This window comes from Microtus oregoni, unplaced genomic scaffold (assembly GCF_018167655.1).
Source record: "Microtus oregoni isolate MIOR12 unplaced genomic scaffold, Mior012 000097F_ref0000449, whole genome shotgun sequence".
Classification (NCBI taxonomy): Eukaryota; Metazoa; Chordata; class Mammalia; order Rodentia; family Cricetidae; genus Microtus; species Microtus oregoni.
This window is the reverse complement of record NW_024544710.1, coordinates 2,042,800-2,065,574: the sequence shown is the minus strand read 5'-3', so window position 1 is coordinate 2,065,574 and position 22,775 is coordinate 2,042,800. Positions and strand designations below refer to the sequence as shown.

The 22,775-nt window shown below is 42.3% G+C and overlaps 1 long non-coding RNA gene across 2 annotated transcripts; it reads right to left on the bottom strand.

Moving 5' to 3' along the window:
• Positions 1–1,042: 1,042 nt before the first annotated feature.
• LOC121442910 lies at positions 1,043–22,180 on the bottom strand. 2 transcript variants are annotated; one of them, XR_005973611.1, is made up of 8 exons: positions 21,722–22,180; positions 14,544–14,622; positions 12,271–12,354; positions 11,963–12,100; positions 10,268–10,480; positions 9,575–9,677; positions 9,074–9,401; positions 1,043–8,160 (listed from the first exon to the last, which is right to left on the bottom strand). It is a non-coding gene; the product is annotated as an uncharacterized LOC121442910 (long non-coding RNA). The 2 variants fall into 2 exon arrangements; XR_005973610.1 differs by lacking the exon at positions 21,722–22,180 and having other exon boundaries at positions 14,544–18,638.
• Between the last annotated feature and the right edge of the window lie 595 nt (positions 22,181–22,775).

Sequence of the window (22,775 nt, the reverse complement as noted above, 5' to 3'; positions counted from 1 at the left end):
ATATTAGGAACCAGGCGAACATGTTAAACATTGTTGCCTCCGGTCCATTGGATGGAAAGGAAAGCTCTATTTTCTTGGAGCACTTCTACAGGTTAGCTATGGCCAGGGAGATCATGTCCAACTCTAAATTACTTACAGTACAAACTTTTCTGAGGATTTACCTCCTCTTGTATGAGGCAACTTCATCATTTAGGACCTAGAAACATAGTGGCCCTTTCCTCTACTCAGCCTCCCCTCCCCCCCAGCAGCAGTCCATTCCATTTCCACAATTTACCGATATTCTTTCTTCCCCCCACCTACTCCTTAGCCTCAATAGTGTTTCACTTCTCAATTTTATTGAATTTGTGTTTTTAGTATTATTCCCTCGAACTTCCCTCAAAATGGGACCTCAAATCACCCACCACCAGTGATTAAAGAGAAAAAAAAAACTGGCTAGGGCTGGAGGTGCAGGCCTGGGGTGCTGGCAGGTGGATCTCTATGGATTTGAGGCCAGCATGGTTTACACGGATTCCAGGCCAGCCAGGTATCCAGGGCTACACAGTGAGACCCATTGTGTAAGGGACTAAAACCAAGGTCATTAAGTTAAAAACTGACATGGAAAACAGGCTTGGTGGGGCAATCCTGTAATGCTAGGGAGATTTTTCTGGCTACTTTGGACTTGGAGGCTAGCTAGACTTGGCTATGTGAAAACGTATCTTTGAAAAAAATGGGGGGGGGGCAGGAGTGGTAGTGGTGAAAAGATGCTTCAGCAGTTAAGAGCACTAAATTGTTCTTCTGGAGAAACCAGGTTATAGTCCTACTACTCACAAGGTGGCAACTCTAAGTCCAGTTCCTTGGGATACAACAGCCTCTTGTGGCCTCCAAGGGCATAACTCGCACATTGGATGTCTAGACATGCAAAGCATTCATATACATAAAATACTAACTATCTAAATTTAAAGGGAAGAAACTGTCATATACAAGCACAATGTTTTCAAAACAAAACATTTTATTTGACATAAAGCTCCCCCCACCCACCCACCCACCCACCCATCCACCCACCCTGACTCATTGTGACAGAGATGACTTTAGATTGTCTTATGGTGGTCATGCATGCTAAGCAGCATTTTTCTAGTCTTTAAAACACCCAAGAGTCAAACAAAGAAGTTCTGCATTCCACGAGTCCAAGTGTCTTCCACGTGCTTCGGTATAGAGTTCGTTCGCAGTTGGTTGGGGAGGTGATGCCGCTGTCTTTAGATTTGTTTACAAAGTTCATTTATGCGACCAAAGCAGATGATGATAAAGTGCTCTTATGGTTGCTTAATCGGTAGTCATACTGATGGCAGAAACTGTGGAAGGAAGGCTTTTAGTTACTTTTTCCTGTGCACTTTCCAGAATTGTAGCCCCATTCCTACCCATACAAAGGGATGTTACTGGGTGCAGCCAATCCCACAAGTTAAAACCTGACCTCAGTTGCACTTCAGCTGTGTCTGTTGGCCCAACTTAGTTTTAAAGAAAATTTAAAGAAGTTGAACTCCCAGACCTCTTCAACCTGGCTCCACCTAGTCTTTCCTTTTTCTCTTTCCTTCTCCATTTGTGGATGGCAACATTGGCTTGCCAAGCAAAGTACAGTTTAGATACTTTAAGAGTATGTAGGGGTTATAATAAATAAGCCCCCTTTATAGCAAATTGTGACTTCAGTTTCAAGGCAACTTGGATATAGAGGTCACATTGATTAATGTATCTCATTCCTATGTAACACAAGGCTTAGCTGATAGCCATTTAGATGAAAATATATTTTTGGAAACATTTAGCAAACTTTATCAATACTTTTTAGTTATTGGAACTGCATTCAAGTAAAGAAAAGGCGGTCCCAATTTAGTTCCAGACCGCAGTGATGTTCTCAAGACCCATTGAGAACAAAGGTAAGCTGCTCTGCGGACACAGGCTTGACCTTTTCCTTCACTCTGCCTCCTGTCCCACCCTCTGTGAGTGAAAAAAAATAGAAGAGGTCAAAGCACCATCAACCCTCCTTAAAGAAGGCATTTTTTCAAGTTTTTTTTGATAGTCTTTCTTTCCTCCAATTTTCTGATTGTTTCCAATTCTCTTATTCTCAAATTTTATGCAAGCATGTTAAAACTTGAGGTTATTTTCATCCACTGGCATTATTTACCATAGCAAGCCCCTTAAGTAGTTTTTTGGGTTTTTTTATTTTTATTTATTTATTTTTTTTTGCAGTAAGGAGAACATTTTTTAAATTACTGTATGCTATCTGATTCTATGAAAGAGACCCATTCAGGCAGACAAAATTTGCAAATGTATTTCAAAGCCTGCTGCAGCTCAAGAATGGGTTGTTTCCCCCAGGGATAATCCTAAGGAGACAGAAGTTGGGGAGCTAAGTGACTGTCATCCCTTCTGATCAGTAATGGTCACAGTCATAGATTAAATAAGTCATGAGCTAGAATATCGAAGCGTTTCTTTGAGCACAAGGGTTGCAACTTTAGGAGCAGGCTTACTACAAAACCCAGCTTCCTGTTCATGTAGTGGCCAGAGAGATGAAGGTGGGGACTTTAACTGCATGTTACTTGGGGACTGAGTCTTGCCACTACCTAAGCAGCAGTCCCCAGTGTTCAGCAGTCCTGGGGAAGGTGTGCCTATTGGTTTCTGTCTTTCACATCTCAGGAGCCAAACAAGGAAGGCCTGAGAATTATATGCAAATGTTTGTAGAACAGATGAATGAATGAATGAAGAAAATGAATGAATAGTAACATTCTTCCTGTGGTCTAACCTGAGTCAATTAAAAAGCCAGTGCCTTTCAGTCTAGAGAGTGCTTGAGCTAATATTTCTATTTAATAAGGAACACCAGTCTGCTTTTCAGGGCATCCGTAAGTCACACTAAGTGCCTCTTGGAGCAGATGTGTTTCATTTAGCATCCAGTAGCGTCTTTTGCACTCTGAGCTAAGGTCAGACTTTAAGTCCCCTTATTCTGGCTTTAAAGTAGGCCAGTGAGTAAATGACCTTTGGAGGGACGTCTTAGTTAGGGATGTCCTTAACTAGGGACATCTTCATTTTATGTTGAATGAATCTTGGCCTTCATTTGATTTTCAAATCTCTAGGTCAAGTCAGTGGGTCTTCAAGACCCTACCTATTGAACTAATCCATCAAGCATAGCGACTGCAAGCAGTCAGGCACTAAAATAGTATTTACTCAGTAATGAGATAGGTTCCACAGGCTGGGCATGGGGACACACATCTGGAATCTCAGCAGCACCTCAGAAGCTGTGACTGGAGATTCAGCAACTAGAAGCAGCCTGAGCTCATGCTCTGGGTGCTTGACCCTCAGATTGTACTTCTATTTTGTGAGGTTCTGGACCACACTAAGTATTGTAGTAGCATCTGATGCTCTGATCCCTTCCTGTCCTTCTGTTCCCTGACGTCCATGCTGTGGAACTACCTGACACTGGACAGGACAGTCCACTTAGCTCAATATTTACTTAGCACAGCACCTTATACAAATCCATTTTTTTCTGTTTTCATTTCATCATTGAAGTCAAGAGCAGTTCTGGCCTAGCTCTCAGACATGCTGGGCATGCTTTGTGAGAGAAAGCAAATCTTTGTTTGCACAGCATGCAGCACAGTAAGATGCAAGTATTAGGTGACAAGCATTCTGAAGAAGCTTTAGCCATGAGGAAACCCAGAAAGTTGTCACTAGTCACATACAAAGCCAACAGCTAGGTCCTAGCTTTATAGAACTGCAGACTTCATAAAGCTCCACACAGATCTCTGTTGTGGGCAATGATGTTGTGGGTAATAATAATGGTAATGAATTTTTCTATTCCCAGTGTCTGGGGATAAAAGCAAATAATTATTGACTACTGGGCATGTATGGCAACTTACAAGTTATAAATTAGTCTTGCACATAATTTCTTTAGTTATAGGGGACACTAAGGATGCTGCTTGGTCTTTGCATCTCAATGCCTAGCAAGGGCATTGTTTTGTAATAAATGATTGCCATTCAATCTTGCATTCATCCACTGACGACTGTCTCATATATTCAGTGTTCAACAGTAATTTCTTTGCTTTATTTGCACATTCAGACAAACGTGACAGAATTCTAAAAGCTGGGAAATTGGTACCAAATAAGTAAATATTTGGTACATTTATATGATACCCCAAAGTTCATAAAATACCAACATACATATTACTCTCAGCCTTGGGCACAAATGAAATAAATTTAAGTCTGTGTATCTCTCCAGTGCCCATAAAAGAGAATATACCGAGGGCTAGGGAGATAGTTCAGAGGTTAAGAGCACTGGTTGCTCTTCCAGAAATCGAGTTTACTTCCCAGCAACCACATGGTGGCTCACAACCATCTACCAAGAGATCTGGCGCACTCTTCTGGCGTGCAGGCAGAACACTGTTTAAATCATTTTGCTGTTTAAATCATTTTAAAAAAGAATATACCATATATAGGCAATCAATCTTGGTATATTCATTCAACAGGCATTTAACATCTTGGTTTACCAAGATTTCTCTCACTGTGTCCCAAGGTTCTGGGTTCAAATGGTCCTGCTGTTTCAGCAGCCTGAAGTCAGAGCATATGCTACCACACCCAGCTGGTTAACTATTTGTCCCATTCTTCTCAGTGTAAGCCAAGAAGACAATGAGAATTTCTTAGAGCCTGTGCCTATTATGTAGGCAGTTTTATTTCTATAGGAAATATGGAATGTCCTACACTTCTGTAGTATTTTATAGGGCAAATAAATGTTCTTGTGTTAGCTGGCCCTCATCACTAAAGTCTTGACTGATTAAATTAACTGTGATCTCATACCTTGTAAATTAAGCAGTATAGAATGGAAACATTCTATTTCATGGCAGAGTTAGTCAAGACAATTCATCCTGTATTTTATGTACCTAACATAATACCTGACACACAGGAGTTAGTTAGTACTCATTCATTTGTGCACAGGAAGCTATTGCTAGCTGTGCAGTGCTTTATAGTTTACCAAGCACTTTACTGTGCTCTTTCTTAACTTTTAGTTTTGTTATCCCTGGTGCCGAGCTTGGTGTTTTGCAAGTTATAAGGTGATCCCAATAGGGGAGTCACTTATACTTGGGGCATATTTTGTAGTTTAAAGTCACTTTCCATGTGTTTTCTGCTACCTGGCATACTGAAAATCACCAATGCAATAGAAACACATTGGCCTGAAGTATGGATTATCCTTCATTCATTCAAGCCATCGTTATATAATTCTTTTCCCTAAACATATTTTGACTTGTTATTCCTGCAGCAATCATTGTGTCCAGAGAATGCACGCACTAGGTAAGACGCATGCATTCAGCACTGACATAGAAGCTTTAGTGTGCTTTGTGGTTTATAAAACATATTTCTATGTCTTCATGTTAGCTGGAAGTGACCATAATTAAGCAGCACATCCTTAGTACTCAGCGCAAAGATAGGCATAAGTTGTGTTATTCAGACATAGTCCCTGGTGTTTAGATCAGGGCTTGGTCAAGTCCAAAGCAATGGGCCAGTGAGGGATTTTTACCTTCTGAAAAGGTTTCTTTTCTTTTTAAAAGAATGAGCAACTAAGACCAATGGCCCACAAAGCCTCGGGTATTTACAGTCCTTGACTCCTTCCAGGAAAAACTCAAATTGCATTTTCAAATGTTAACTATGTGTGGTTGCCCATGTGCTATGAGCATGTCACTTTTTTTCTCCTGTGTTGTATCAGTCATTAAAGTCAAGTTCCCTCTTAAAGGGGGATAGGGGGAACCAGAAGCATGAAACCTATTAAATAGTCCTAAATTCTTTCATCATTAATCCTAAAGGTGGGTGTTAAACCCAGGACTTAGTGAATACACCAAAATTCCTTGGCCACTACCATGAACAGGGAGTTAGTTCGGACCTCGGTCTGTCCCAAATCTAATCACTGTTATCATTATTAGAAATTCCATACCCTGCTCACCTAAGCCCAAAGAAGGAAGCTGATGTTGGCTGGTGCTTCTCAGGTTGGCACATTTGCATATTGCTCGTCTAATTCTTCTCATTGGTCTGGAGCATATCTTCATATTTTCTCTAGATAGCCTGCTACTGTTTTCCCCTAACAGTCTGGTGCTTTCCTTTCTCATAGCCTAAGGCTGCAGAGTTAGGGTGGATTGAAGTACAGTATCTGTACGGCTGCTAGGGAAATATCAAAAGTCACACTAGATAACACTGGCTGGATTTTGTTCTCTCTCTCTCTCTCTCTCTCTCGCAAGAGGAGCAGACATGAAGAGAAATGGAAGTTTTAAAACATCAAAACTTTAAGAAATGGCTAAAATCAGGTTTAAAACAGACTAAAGATCAACCCCTGCACAATGCTGTCAACCTAAAAGCTTGTTCCTTTATGGTAAATGACATTATTGAAAAGTACATCAAGTAAAACTGGCATGAATGGAAATCTGAGAAGCGAGTACTGAAAACGTCCGTGGGGGGGGGAGCAGTATAAAAGTTGGGAGGGTCTCATCTTCAGATTTCCCTTAGTCTTGGGGTTTTAACCCCCCCCCCCCCCAGAGTTCTAGGCCACAGGCCTCCAACTTATAGTCCATATAGGCTTGAGTCCTTAGATCTTAGGTTTAGACTTAGCTCAGGTGCAGGTCTCAGTTCGTCGACTTCACATGGGTCCTGTAGAAACAGCCCTTCTTCTATGGGTTGTCAGCATTCTGTCCATCCAACTTGAGACTCAAACTTTCCAGCCAGCTCAGACAGGCCTTCTGTATCTTGGTCCTTAAGTCTGTCTTCCACTTTGGGTCTTTACATGTTCCTTTCAGGTCTACTTCAGTCCTGACCAAAGCGCTGGATTTTCTCTTAGATTATTCCGCAGGGCTTGAAGAACAGCTCCACTGGTGATATTCCGCAGGCTAGGAAGACCCTCTGTCACACACACACACACACACACACACACACACACACACACACACAGAAATATCCAAGAGGATTAGAGGAAGAGGGAGACAAACTCGTAAAAAGACTGGCATTCTCAAAGTGAGTAGCAAGGGGAGAAAGTAGAAGGGAAATAAAGAAACAAACACTAGAGTAATGCTGAGATCAGAAATCACAAATAGCAGAGACACAGCTGCAAAGAAGGAAAAAGGAGATGTAGTAAAGAGACTCATGTGCTAAGGATAGAAACAGCAGAAAGGAAAATATGAATGTTGAGTCAAAGGACTGACAAGCAGATCACACAGAAAAAAGCAAGTGAGGTGAACACAAGGAAAGGAGAGGATTGCAAGCAACATGTGACCCAAAGGAGAGTCGTGAAAGGCAGAAAGAGTAAAAGAAGAGTTATGAGAAACAGCAACCAGATAGAAAAAACAGAGCCACATCTAGCCAAGACAAGGCACAAATCACAGAGAGGAGAGGAGAAAATAAGACAAAGCACAAAGCTCTGCTAGGAAGAAATTAGTAGAGAAACACAGCAATAGGTAAGATAGACTGTACACAGAGAAGGAGTAAAAGACACTTGACATAGACATCAAAGCAAGGAAGGAAGAAAAACATACAAGGCGAGGAAGAAAGACATACAACAAAGCAAGGGAGAAAAACATACACGGCAAGAAAGGAAGAAAAGAAGGAAGGAAGGAAGGAAGGAAGGAAGAAAGACATACAAGGCGAGGAAGAAAGACATACAACAAAGCAAGGGAGAAAAACATACACGGCAAGAAAGGAAGAAAGGAAGGAAGGAAGGAAGGAAGGAAGAAAGACAGACATACAAGGCGAGGAAGAAAGACATACAACAAAGCAAGGGAGAAAGAAATACAACAAAGCAAGGGAGAAAAACATACACGGCAAGAAAGGAAGGAAGAAAGAAAGAAAGAAAGACAGACATACAAGGCGAGGAAGAAAGACATACAACAAAGCAAGGGAGGAAAACATGCAAAGCAAGAAAGGAAGAAAGGAAGGAAGGAAGAAAGAAAGAAAGAAAGAAAGACACACAAGGCGAAGAAGAAAGACATACAAGGTGAGGAAGAAATAGACACATCAATAGATACATCAAAGAAAAAGCAAGAAAGACGCACAAGGCTAGGAAAAAAGACACACAAATCAAGGGAAGAAACGAATACATCAAAGAATGAGACACACAAAGGAAGAAATAGATGTATAAAACAATTAAGAAATAGACACCCAACACAGTACACACTTACAATTGAAAGAAGTAAGCAAAGTTCAACAAGAGGGTAAAAAGAAAAGCAGACAGGGAAGGAAGGGAAAAGTGTCATTAGTACAGTAAGTGATTCGTGTACCAGTACTACCTATGTTAACCCCAGTAATAGTACATCATAATCCCCTACTCTAAGGCAGAGGCTCTAATGCTTAGGGATCCCTTCAGGCACTACTGGGTGTTTGCACGCAGTGCCCGTTGACTTTATTCTCCAGGGTGTCCATTTCACTTGCCAGGCATTATATTAAGCCCTTTCCATTCACGATTTCATTTGACCTTTTAAATAGACAAGTCTTACAGGGGACTAAATTGGCAAAAGTCATACAACCAAAGAGTAGCCAATTTAAACAGAGAATGAACACCTCTTAACATTCTATTACATGGTTTCCCTAATTTCCATAAGCGCCAAATGCCACAGGTGGCTGCGTATTTTAATTGTCAGCCTCACTTTCCCCGTTTCTTTAAGAAAACAGGCTTGGAAAAAAAAAAGAAAACGGGTTTGGTTTTTTACATCCTTTATAATGGCTGCTTCAGGATTTAGGTTTTTTTTTTTTTTAACACTAAACCTTAAATGTACAATTGTCACAGAAACAAATCCTTTCAGCGGAAACAAACTATTTAAGACTTTCCAGTAGGCAAACGGCTGAGAATGAATGGCAGAGCACCAATCCAAAGACAGCGGGAGGCCACATTTCTCTATGATGCAACTGGTGAGCAGGCTATTGTTGGAGTTGCTGCTAGGAGCCCAGTTGCCAGTGTGGAAGCCTGGTCCTCTTCCAGCATGTATTTGGCCCAACTTCACACCATGGCATTAGACCACCACCACACTCCACACGGCACCGCCTTCCAGCAAATGCAAACCCCCAGAGGACTGCAATGCTGGCAACTTACTTCATTCTGTTGCTTTAAGATGCAGGCATGGGGGCTGGAGAGATGGCTCAGAGGTTAAGAGTACTGGCTGCTCTTCCAGAGGTCCTGAGTTCAATTCCCAGCAACCACATGGTGGTTCACAACCATCTGTACTGAGATCTGGCGCCCTGCTCTGGCGTGCAGGCATACATCGAGGCAGAATGTTGTATACATAATAAATAAATAAATAAAAAAAAGATGCAGGCATGTTGGTCCTTGGGTTATAACGCTGGCTTCCTTTCATGTGTTCCCATTTCGCGATCCTGCTGAAGGCCCAGCTTTGGTAAGGATGACCATTTGGTCTACTGAACTACAAAGAACAAAAGAAGCTGGGTGAATGTCAGGAAAGAAGACATAGAGGGTGCTGGTTCTTTAAATTCTGCCTGATAATAGATGCTTCTGGATCATTTTCAGCTAGGTTTCCACTTGTAGCCAGAGCCATTCATTATCATTCACGTTAGCATAAAAAGAGAAGCTACTCACTGGAAGCACAGTGAATCTTGCAGTGTGGAAACAGCTGGTTAAGTTCTCCTACAGAGCTTCCAGGGTGGCTTTGAGAACTGCCAGGGCTGTGGCAGCTTTTCTCCTAGAAGAAAGAACCATTTGCACAGCTGAGTTACAGTTCCCTAGTACACCGTGCGGGTTTACCCTACACACCCCACTTTCACAGCGTCACAGCGAGATGCTACCCTGGTAGTCAGGAAGCTGTTCTTAGCAAATGATAATTATAACTCGAGTATGGGACTGGAGAGATGGCTACGCAGTTAAGAGCACTGACTGCCTTCCAGGTCCTGAGCTCACTTTCCAGCAAACACACAGTGGCTCACAACCATCTTATATAACAGCATCTGATGCCCTCTTCTGGCATGAAGTGTACATGCAAACAGAGCACTCATGCATTATTAAAAAAAATTCAAACAAAATAAAACATAACAAGTCAAAGTCTTAGCTACAATGGAAAACAAGATCAAAATTAAAATTATTTTCACACCTAGCATTAGGATTCAATTCTCAGCAACCGCATGGTGGCTCACAACCATTTATACTATAATGGGATCCGATGCCCTCTTGTGGCGTGCAAGTGTACATGCAGACAGATCACTCATACAAATAAAAGGCTGATTACAATGGAAAACAAAATTAACATTACTTATTACACTGTTCCAGAAAACTTACCTATTTTGATGTTGGGTGACTGTCTTTGACTCTTTATCTTCCTTGCTGGGTTCAGCGAAGTGTCTCCCCCAATTCTCCTGGCTAGGACTGTTGCCCAGTGCTGGTGAGTTATTCCCCTGGAGGACCCTCATGCCCCATCTCCACCTAGGGGTCGTCAAAGGGAATAGGTCGCCAGCACCACAAGGCAACAAGTCCATACTTCTGGGGAAAGATCTGGAAAAAAGGTGAAAGAAAAACCAAATTACTGAAGTCAAGTCCATCGGGAAATGTGCGTCCTTATGTGGTATTCAGCAGTTCTGTTAATCATATAGACTTTTTGTTGGTGGTGATATATATATCTTTATGTTATGCCTATCAACTTAGTGACATGAGAATTGTCCCATCTGAGCTCTTTATTCTCTGGTGTCTAGCCATGAGTAATCCTTACAGATTGTTTAAGCACTTGTATATTATAATCAAATATGCTGGGGATGTTTAAGCACTTGTATATTTTATAATCAAATAACGCTAGGGATAAAAGGGCTAAGCAAACTAGAGTTGAAACCAGTGGAAGGATTAGGCTATGAAGCCTTTTATGATCTGTAAAAATCCTCCACATGTGCCTCTGACTTCTTTGATAATGGTGTGTGTGTGTGTGTGTGTGTGTATTTTATTTTTAAAGACTTATTTATTATGTATAGTGCTCTGCCTGCTTGTATGCCTGCAGACCAGAAGAGGGCATCAGGACCTTTGGAAGAACAGACAGCGCTTTTAACTGCTGAGCTAGCCATCTCTCCAGCTCCCTTGTGTGTGTGTTTTTAGGTATGTATACAGTTCTGCCTACAGGCCAGAAGAGGGCGCCAGCTCTCATTGCAGCTCCCCGTGTGTTTTTTTTTTTTAAGATTTATTATGTATACAGTTCTGCCTGCATGTGTGCCCACAAGCCAGGAGAGGGCGCCAGCTCATTAGAGATGGTTGTGAGCCACCACGTGCTTGCTGGGCGTTGAACTCAGGACCTCTGAAAGAGCAAACAGTGGTCTATATTAATCAAAGTGCCTGTTGTCACCTGGTTGTGGGGCATCTCCCTCTTTTAACTGGTGCTTTAAGTAATACCATGCTGGAACACCGCCAAAATGAATAGAAACGTAGTTTGCTCCATCCTTATGGTGCGTCTCTAGCACCTGATGCAGCATTGCATCTGCAGAGCTCAAGGATAATCAGAGCAACCACAAAATGTCCTTGTGTCAAACGCTAAAGGCCAGAGTACCAGAAACTAGCCTTCACAGGCTGTCGTTCCTCTGATGCGTTACCTTTTAAGCGGTTCAAAGCAGAACAGATTCAAGTTTGTCTTAGAAAGGTGGGAACCATTTCAAGGCCTAATCACAAGGCAAGGGTCTCACTGGTGACTATGCAATGAGAAGAGGTGTGCTTTATTGATTTGCCTCTCTCACTCTTCTCATGAAATGGAGATCGAATACGCATACTACCCTTTCCACCTCAGTGGAGCTCATATCAGTATAGAGGAAACAGATCAAATACACGATCTCAGTATAAAGGAAACAGACCCAATACATGGCAGAAGTTTAAAAATGTACGTTTATAAGCAAGGAGAAAATGGTGTAGGAATGGCTGGTTCTGCTTTTACAAGAAAAGGCTGCAGAAAACTAAAGCCTTAAAACAGACAGGACCCCAAGAATAGAAACTTCTCCCAAGTACCCTTTTCTTCATGTGGCCTGCATGTTGTTTGCTCAGGTTAGCTAGAGCGTGTCCAGAGTCTCGAAACGAGAGGGCTGCTGGATTTGAATGAAGCCTGTATCAGCTGCTGGCAGTCCTTGACGTCTGCCAGAATTATCCCTGTGAAGAAAGACAAGGCTTTTATTAGACTATAAGAACTGTTGAGAAAAACCCAAATGATAAAAGAAAACAACAAAATATCTAGGAATTATAACCTGACACATTAGACCCTTAAAGACAGATTATATATAGCTCAATCAGCCAGGTTATCAACTCTACCTTATACTCACCTTTGGATGCTGTCTAGAATCCATTCTTCTAAAACCAGGCCATCCTTCTTCAATTGAGGCACAGAAGCAACTCCAAATTCATCCCTGGAAAACAAGTTCCAATGATAGTTATACCATGGTGCCAAAAGATAATTTGATTACAATACCCATATGCACAGACCAGTGTTTCTTGAATTGGGATGGTAAGAACTTGGTTAGAGAATCGAGGATGTTCTCATGGATTCCAAGTTCTAAAACTTGTGAAGAGAAAAAAAGTTTTTGAAATTGAAAAACATGTCCACATTTCAAAGACTTTTCTTTTCCTTTTTTTTTTTTTTTTTTTTTTTTTGGTTTTTCGAGACAGTTTCTTTTCCTTTTTTAAAAACTTAAGTAACGAAGTTCCCTGATGACTACACAGATCTTCCCCAGGAGTGAGCCGGTGGACTAAGGGCAAAAGACAGGCAGAACGGGCTCCTTGGACTGGGAGGGCAGGATGCAGGCTGGGCAGTGGCTACATTATAGGGCAGGGCATATGCAGAGGCCTGGTCTGCTTCCGGCACAGGGTTTTGCACAATCAGCAGGCAAAATCCACTACTTCCACTCACACGGTTTAATGCAGGTGTGGTTCATGGGTACTTTATAGTGCCACTGGGGTCATGTGGGACCAGGTTGCTATCAAAGAGCTGCCTGCTGCACAACCCGATCTCTTTTGAAAAGGGTATGGTCATTGGTGACGGTGGTTTGGATGGTGAATACCGGCAGCACTAGCTTCCTTTAGGCCATTGTCTGAACTCTTGAGTTCTAACCTCTATTTAGGTCCAGAGGGGGCAGGTTGCAAGAACTGGGTGCCTAGGCAAGCCTGGGTGTGGGTGATGGGTTCAGATGGTCTGCACAGGCAGTCGGTGGTGCTAAGGTTAAGGCAGACACATTCTTTATACTCTCAGGAAACTTTGTTCCTTGAAAAGGTGTTTCCGACTGCAGCATTACTTGTACTTGAATTTGAAAAACAATGGCACGGTTTTCTTTCCCAAAGGATTCAATACCTCTGCATTTATCCCTAGGTGCTGACCTAGGAATGTGGGAAAAGGCGAGAAGGAAGGAATTTTTAGCGGAATTAAAATGATACTGAAGATCATTTGCATGCCCAAGGGCAAAACAAATGCAAAATGTGTTCTGGGCAAGAATGTTTTTCCAGCTGGACCTTGTTCTGCTTCCAGAAATAAGTATGTTTTTTTAACTTAAAGTACCCTTGAAGAAACACGGGAGGGCCTGGGGAGCGCTGGCACACACCTTTAATCCCAGCGCTCCAGGCAGCGCTCCAGGAAGCGCTTCATTTTCCCCAAAGCAACTCAGGGGCAGTTCTCTTAGGCAGCTCTCCATAGCTAGGCACCACTTCGTAGGCAGAGGCAGGCAGATCTCTTTGAGTTTGAAGCCAGCTTTGAGTTCTAAAGCTCCAGGACAACCAAGGCTACACAGAGAAAGAAATCCTGTCTCAAAAGAAAAAATACCAATAATAAAAGAATTAATTTTAAAAAGGAAAATGAGAGGAGGGTGCAAAAACCACAGCATAAAGTAGATGAGGCTTCTCCATTGCCCTTTGGGTAAAAGGTAAAGATTGTAAATTTAAAAAAGTCACTTTTGATCTGTATGAGCCATTGTCATCTGTTCTGGGGAAGAAATGTAGTAAAAATGGTTGAAAAAGCCAAATTATCAAATTTATATTCCCAATTCTTACACTCAATTCCCAAGCTCAGGCTTCTGGGACTCAGTGACTGGCCCTTGCCATCCTTGGCATATTGCCAAGTATAATGGCTGGGTCCTGTACTCTTAATATCTTTATATGCCCCCAAAAGGCAAGAGCAGATGGCATTCGAATCAACCAACTGGGCTACCCAGATGGCACAAGTAATCTGGACCAAGGGTGCAATGTAAGCACACTTTTCCTCTTTAAGAAGAAGTCACGACCTTGCAAGCCCAGTAGACTTTCTAAAATACTTAGAATTCACTAGACAATATTTGACCATCATTTCCTAAAACGATTGCCAGTGTTGATTTTACATTAAGTCTTCAACAACACAAGCATCGAGAAGAAATTATGTAAAATAGGATTGCTTCTCATTCAGTGTTCCCAGGCATAGGGCTGGCCACACAATATCAACTCTACAATTTCATTGGCATACAGATGCATTGTGTAGAAGTTGAGAGGAACTTAGTCACTGACTTTTCAGTGGCTGGCACGTACATGAAAAATCGAATTGGAAAGTTTGCCTAGTAGCTACAAAGTAGTTACTTACCGTATTCCAGAGTCTTCTGTAGCCATCTGAAGGGCTGAAGCTCAACCTGTATCCTGAACTGGGTCGATTTCTTGACATCCTTCTCAGAAAAATGGTATTTTTTTTTTCAGAAACTTTGAAGAACTGTGGTTTCATCAGCAATGTCACATTCAGTACCCAGGAGCGGGCTGGCAAGATGGCTCAGAGAGTGAAGGCACTTGCTGCGAAACCTGACGATCTGAGTTTTTATCTCCAGGGACCCACAAGGTAGAACCAGTTCCCATTGCTCTCTGGTCACCAATGCGAATGCACGAGTACAGATACTCAAGTGCACATGCAAACACACACACACACACACACACACTCATTCATGCACAATAATTAAAGAATGAAAACCAGAAAGCTTAAATACTCGGCGCCAATAGAGACAGATATTTTCTTAATAGGCGGATCTCTTTGAAGTGTACTCTCAAGAATGATTAGGTCTAGGCATATATATATATATATTAAAATGTAAACTGGGGAAACAGGCTCCATCATTTTATTTAAGTTCCCACTTTAGGGTGGCTTTTTTTTCCAAGCTACTTCAAATCATTGCCCAAATTTAATGGCAGATAGAGTGAATTAATCACATGGTGGCCTACTCAAAGACAACTTGACATGCCCTCTCACTTAATCCTTTCGCAACCACCTTCTTAAAGTCAGTAGGGGCTAGCGTTCAATGTCAGGCCAAATTTAAATATTAAAATGTTTGGTCATGTTCCTTAAAGGCAATGATACTAAGGCCACACAAAGATTGACTTTTGTATTTAAACTGGTAGTTCAGACCAAACATACATCCTGGCCTTAAGAACGCCATTCTACAAGCACTTTGACGGTATTGGAATAACAGTTACAGTGGTTTCTCCACAGACTCGCCACCCTCAGTAAAATGAGAGACACTGCTTGGTCATCAGATATATAGTAGAAGGAAGATATTTTTACTACAGAAAAGCTAATGATCACAGAATCAATTCCACCTGGCAAGCCAGAGGCCTTTCTTAAAGGCATAAACTATCAATAACTTTTCTGGCAGTTGGCACTGTACAAACTTTTCTGGCAGTTGGCACTGTACGTAGCAATATACCAAGAGAAACAAGTTGAGTTTGTTAAGCAGGCGGTCAGCTCCTGGAGGAAGGGTGTAAAGAAAGTACTAGCTCATCCTCCTTCTTTGGGAGACAATTTTCAGTTGATAATGTATAAGGAAAGCCCCAAATAAAAGGTGGCAATCCAGCTCCCTGAGCAAGTTGCCTGAAATATTTTTTTGAACAATAAAGCATTAATAAAGGTGGGCAGGAATGATTCCTGGCCCTAGAATATGCCAGCAATTGGAATTGGAGTAATTAAGAAATGCAGGCTGAAGAGTGTTGCTTCATCCACCTAGCTTTGGCCCGCTTTTGAAATTTTACATGTACAAATACATCAAAGTTGCAGGGAGCTCTGGGACACATGGGCTGAAAAGTGGGACCGTCCATCGGTGCTGTGTTCATTAATGACACACAGGTAATTGACAGTGTAGTGTGGTGGAGTTGTTTCCGTTCAACAGGGAGGACCAAGCAGAGGGCAACTGAAACAATGCAGCCATGTGCAGCGGGTAAGCTGATGACGTCTGGGATTGTTGACTTTAAGTCAGGAGAAGGGCTCAACAAAGAGGCAGACGGGACAGGGTGATGGAACTGGGAAAAGGGTGCCAAGGTCTTCAACATTGCATTGTGAGAATTAGTAGTCCATAAGAGTGGTCCATGGACAAACTAGGGGCTGGGCAGAGGGATGACTGCAAAAAAGTATGAGATCGTGGCTATTTGGGGTTTTGTGTACTGGAGCAATGCAAAAGGGATGGAAAGATGGGCCACTGTTGGGTGTACAAAACATAGGCATACTGCAGTATTTTACTTCATTATGCCAGGGGGAAACTAGAGGAGGAGATTTGCTCAACATGTCAGAGTAGAAAATAAACCATCAAGAGCTGCCATTGTGCCTGTTAATAGTCCCCGAATAAGCCGTTGGTCATAACCACTGTGCTCATTAACAGTCCCAGATGTTTTAGATGGATCAGCAGCCCCTGCGGTGATGCAAAGGGGGTATGAGAACATAGTATTCTAGGCATTCATAATTGCAAATACGCACACTTATTAATAACTCAGGGGCTCAGTTGGTCAGTACTCTTTAATGGTATGTAAAGAGAGTACGGAGTACCAACTAATAAGTGGTACTCTTGACATGGTTGCACAGCAATCAGTCATCCAGATGCTGAGGTTATAAGCAGTTATCACTCCTCAGCAGCCCCAGTCAAAAGGTAGAAACGTAGGAACCTTTTGCGCTACACAGGTCCATAGGTGTAAGCGTACATATTAATATACGTAAGAGAGAAGTGCTCAAAAAATAATTAATGTGCCTCTGATGTCAAAGGAGTACAAGGATGTAAAATCCTACTCCAAAGGTAAGGATGGACAACTGCGTTAATGCACACTGAAGTCCAAATGAAAGGCACAGTGGGAAAACCTCTTTCTGCTTTAAAGCAGAGGAAGAGGGTATAGGGTTTCTGATACAAGAAGTGCTTAGCCACTGTGCATGTGAACTTTCCACTTCCTCCTAAAAGTTATAAGGAGTGAGTGGGATCCTTTTCTAGTGCACAGAGCAGGAGGAAACGCATATACATACATACAACATATAATACATACTGACAGTCCAGAAGAAGGCAGCCTTGGTTGATCAGCATACCCTGCCGTACTGCAAATGAAAGGTGAAAGAATCTGACTTTGTCTACTGACAAAGGAAAATTTCCACTGTATTTTAATGGTCCCCTAGCAGGGACCTTGCAATAGTGCAAAAGAGACACAATGGTCCTCAAAGTAATAAGGTCGTGGAGAAGTGCAATTTTGCACATTAACTGGCCAAATATTCTTATTAAAATGAATGAATCATGTCCCTTTTGTGTACATTAATGTTCAAGGGACACAGTGTGGTTTATTAAAACCACATCCTTTCCACAAATATTAAGACCTTAAAGTAATGGTCACTGCTGGAAATCAAAGGCAGTGGAAAGGAGAGGAGAGATCCTGACTCAGTGTCTAGGAAGACGGAGAAGCCAAGAGATTAGTGACCCTTGCTGTACTGCAAAAGGGTCTGAGAGTAGGATCTTATTCAAGTGGAAGGAGTCATGCGCAGTTGTACTCAAGGTACATGGTTGTGACCATCATAGTTTTACACTTTGACTGTTCAAACATGAGAATCTTCGGCAATGTGCATTCCCTGGTGAAAGGGAATGCATAAGGGTGGCCAGTGATGTCCTTCTGTAGCCAACAGAAAAGAGCAAATGCAATCAGACGTTATTAGCAAGCCACAACATGGGACCTTATAGGTCGCCACTACTGCGGTACCTCAAAATGAGGCTAAAACTGATCCTTCTGAAATTATCATTATGTGCATTAGCAGGCTGAGACAAAGGCTTTACATCAACAGCCCCTACATAGTTTCCATTAAATGAAGGACCATTAACAATATTGGAATCATTTTTATAGTTTCAAGAAAGAGACTATAGTGTTAGTGAGCCTCTTTGCTTTGATATGTACAGGAGTTGAGATCTAAAAGGCACAACTGTGGACATAATATCTATGAGGCAATTAACACTGTGTACATTTACTGTATTAAGGATCATAAGTACTAGGCACCTCTTGCTGCAATAAAACTGGTTGTTAAGGTTATTACCCAAGGCATACTACTATAGCTAAATGAAGTATGCACATTCACAGTCTGGGAGACTGCAGGGCATGGCGGTGGATGCCAGTTATGCCAGTACTTGTGAAATAAAGGCTTGATCCTGAGCTCAAGGCCAGCCTGGGCTATATCGTACGTTCCTGATCAGCCCGGAAATTCTAAACAAAAACAGTTTGAATCTGAGTTCAAAGGTCTTGTTAAATAAATGACTGAGTTTGGTTTCTTTATCCAGTGCTCAGGAATAAGGACAAATGCAGCTGTGCACATAAAAACAGGCAGAAGCGGTGACAATGCCCGTATTAAGTGTCAGCCCAGGCTCCGTAAAGAGACTTACTCTTAAACAGCCACAAGGTGGTGATATAGCTCCGTGGCAGAGTGCTTTACCAGCGTGCACAAGACTTAAGTTTGATCCCAGCACAGCCAAAAGACAAGAACAAAGGGCCTTATTGGTGGCACCCTCTATTGTCACCCATTATGGTGTGAGGGTATGGGGCTTGAGCAACTGCAGTTTTGCACAATTGTATAAGAGGCTTTAGATAATCAGCACCCTCTTAACGTAAAGCAAAGCTGTACAAGGAAGGACCTTGAGAAATGGTTCAGTTTCTAATTAGGATCGTCCGTATCAATGTTCCCATGCAAAGTTTTCGGCTGAAATAGGGGAGCTGATGGGACTAGTATACAGTATCATGGACAAATGAATTTATGTCCATCATCAACTTAAAAATTGTAACCTGGGGTGATAGCACCAATGCCAGGTTATGGTGGCTCCCCCTTTAATAGCCAAGGCCTTGAGAATTGGAAGCGAGCACCTTAACTGTCTGTTAACAGACTTGTATTTGCCCCTCTGCTGAATGCAAATGGGGCTGGACTAGCTAGAGTCTAGCCAAATGAATCAATTATGGACTATAAGAATTAGTGCAAAGAGTGCTCAAGACTGAGAAAAGACTACTGAGCACTGCTCAGAAAATTGGGACTGTGGCTAATGCAGCAATGACAGAATGGTTTTTCCTTTCTTTAAGAAAGGAGACTTAGGAGATCACGCCTTGATGGTAATTCTCTGAAATGAAACTCTTGTTCAATTGGTGTTTCTTGATTAACATGAGGGACAAGAGTTCTTTGTTATAATATTAGAGGCCATGGACAAGTAGGACTGTGGCATTAAGTGAAAATCATGACTCGGGCAGTCAGCATGGAGGGGAAAGTCAGGACAAGTAATGGGCACGGCATTTTTTGATCTCAATCAGTGAAGTTTGGAATGTCTCTAGGGAGAAAGGGCCTGGGGTTAGAGCCTGGGGCTAGGGCTGAAAGAATCTGGGGCTGGGCTGGGGCAGGGCTAGGGTTGGGCTGGGGGGGGGGGGGGAAGGGCTGGGGTTGGGTGGGGCTGGGGCTGGGGCTGGGGGCAGGGGCAAGGGCAGCAGTGTTTGGTTAGGTCTAAAAAGAAACTGGATGCTACAAAGGCCAGGAGCCATAGAAAGTTGCTATGTGGACATTAATATCCCAGTAGTAAGTCCGACAGAGGACACCGGACCACTCGAGTCATTAGTCAATGTAGTATCAAGAATGGCAACAAAAGCAAAGCCTGGACTAGAGTAGATTTTCAAATACTCCTTTTGATATCCAATCACAAGATTAACTTTCCATTAACAATATCTGTGTCATAAGACTCTTAAAAGTTTAACAGTACTTCAATAGATAGTTTGAAAGAATGTAAATTTAAGTGACTTGAGTATCATCTGCCAAAAAAGTTAATGAATTTAAAAGAAGCTAAAAACACTAAGGATTCTGGACTGAAAGCATAAGGTGATTCAATTGAATTCTACAAGCAGTAAAGCTCTTAAATACATTTCTATAATCACTCCAACTTTAGATTCAAGCACTAGCAAACCACACTAGCAAACTTCGCTGACATCCAAAACCTTCACACAAATCAAATTTCAACCCCAGCATTAGCCATGGGGTAGACGAGGCTGTGGAAGGAGGCAGGATTCCACCTCTTGGCCAGGGCTTTACTTGTAGTCCATTACGACTCTGGCCAGTGTCACCACTAAGCCCACAGCAGGCCTGGAGAACTGCTTAACACGGCAGTGCCAACTAAATCCGAGGCCAGGGAGTGAGTAGACAAGTCTCAGGCCACTGAACCAATACAAAGAAATGCGGTGAGGCTTAGCTTGTACCACCATATAGAGCACTGCAAAAGACCAATTTAGACAAATAGGAGAGCAAGCAGATAAATTACTCTCCTCGGAGAGATACGTTAACCTGACCTCATAATGATTCTCTTCTTTCTTTTTAATAGGTGAGGCTTCAATGTGCAATCCACATCGACCTCAACCTTAAGAACCTCCACCCTCAAGTCTCTCAGATCGGATCATCATTCAACACCTCAAATGTTAGAATTAAAAGCGTCCCTTCACACCTGGGTAGCCACTTAAAACGATGACGAAAGAGGTACCAAGGTAACTCAAGTCCTTTTAGGACAGTGAGTCTTCATAGTCTACTTCAATCCTCTACACCAAGTAGAAGTGCCCATTTTTGACTAGTTAAGTCAAGAGGCAACCAATACTTCTGATTAAGTGGCAAACTTCCAACTGGGCTTCGAGTGGCACAAGGTAAAACCAACCACTCGCATCTTAATGCACTAAGTACATCTTGGACAAGGACAAAGCCCGCCGTGCGTGGCTAAGTAAAGCCCGCCAAGACTAAGCCCGCCAAGAATATATAAAAAAAAAAAACCCTCGAGGACAATCACGTGACATCGCCATCTTGGCCACCCCAAAGCATGTGCTACATTGTCCTCTAGGCTAACTTTGGCCACCAGACTGGCCTGTGAAAAACAAAGCCCGCTACCTCATACTGCAGCAAGAACTCGAGACGCCATCTTCTCTTGTATAACCTAAATGCCCTATTTCCACGCTATACATTAGAATAAAGGTGGGGTTGTCGAGCCTTGGGTAGAGCAGCCGAGACACCATTTGATAAACCCTAACACGCACTCCTTAGAATCTGGGCAGAGCCCCCCACCAATATCGAAACATCGATTTCAAGCTCTATCCTGAAGTCTTATAAAAGCTCCTTTCACATAACACCACACACGAACACGAGAGCTTGATTTTCTGCTTCCAGTTACCATGAGTCTTAAAAAGCCACAAATCAAGTCCAAACCCACACACATATAAAGCCTTTGGCTGGTGCAGCACACATGATTGCCTCTGTCCAGTCCACTGTCTACCTCGACCCCCTAATTCTTGCCATAACTGGCTCATGTCACGCAGCAACTGTAACATGGCGGAAACGGGCTCTCCACGGCCTTAACACCCACTCAGCTTAAGGGCAGTCATTTTTCTAAGCCACGGTTTCACTCACACACCACCAAACGATCAGCAGCCCAGCAAGAGGAAAGAAAAGAGGTATGGCTATTCCCAGGTAGTGCAATAATAACTCACAAAACCAACTTATATCCATCCACCAAATGCCCCGATGGGCAAGGGAAAAAAATTAAGCAGGTATCCACGGCCCCGATGGGCAAAAAGAGAAAAAAAAAAAATTAAGCAGGTATCCAAGGCCCCGATGGGCAAGGAAAGACTAAACGCAGGTATCCGAGGTCCCGATGGACCAAGAAATACATTTTCTTGTAAAAAAACAGGTATCCATGGCCCCGATGGGCTAAGGAAAAAAAGAAAAGGAGCAGGTATCCTCAGCCCAGATGGGCAAGTTTAGAAGAAGAAAAAGAAGGAAGAGGGAAAAAAAACAAAACGAAATAAAAAGCAGGTAAGTATCCACAGCCCCACTGGACATGGAGTGAAGGGACAGGGAAGAAGGGCACACATTTTACTGTAGCCCCCATGGGCAAAAACAGAGATGGAATAAAAGAAAGGTAAGTGCACAAAAGTCCACAAAACAGAGATGGCGACTAAAATGACTGACAAGGAAATAGTCATTAAAAATGAAAAATTGTCCCAAAATATTACAAATATCAAAATATGAAAGACGTGTCAAGAAAAGCCTACCAGAACATATAAAATCTTCAAAAATATTATGGAATCTTGATATATTTTCTTAAATACACCATAAGGCATGGTGGTAAGGGAACTAAAAATGTTCCCAGAGACCCCGGTAGATGGACAGAGACCTCGGAGGAGGCTCACATCCACGGGAAACTGGCAAACATGGCTGCGGCAAGCACTTGCCGGGTTTTAAATGATCGTGACGCTGAAGGCGGGAGAGACCAGAAGAGGAGTGGCCAGAAATGCGGAAAAGTCCCGACTTCTTATTGGAGTTTTCATGCAAACTATATTTTCTAAAAAAAAGTAATTAAGATGAAAATTAATTATGATTGTACCAAAACAGAGCGATCCAAAGCCACAGAGAAACCCTGTCTCGAAAAACCAAAAAAAAAAAAAAAAAAAAAGAAAAAAAAAAAAAAAACAGAGCGATCGAGAACCACCAAATTTGCACATTTTGTGTGATATTGAAGGATTATCCTCTATTTTATAGCTT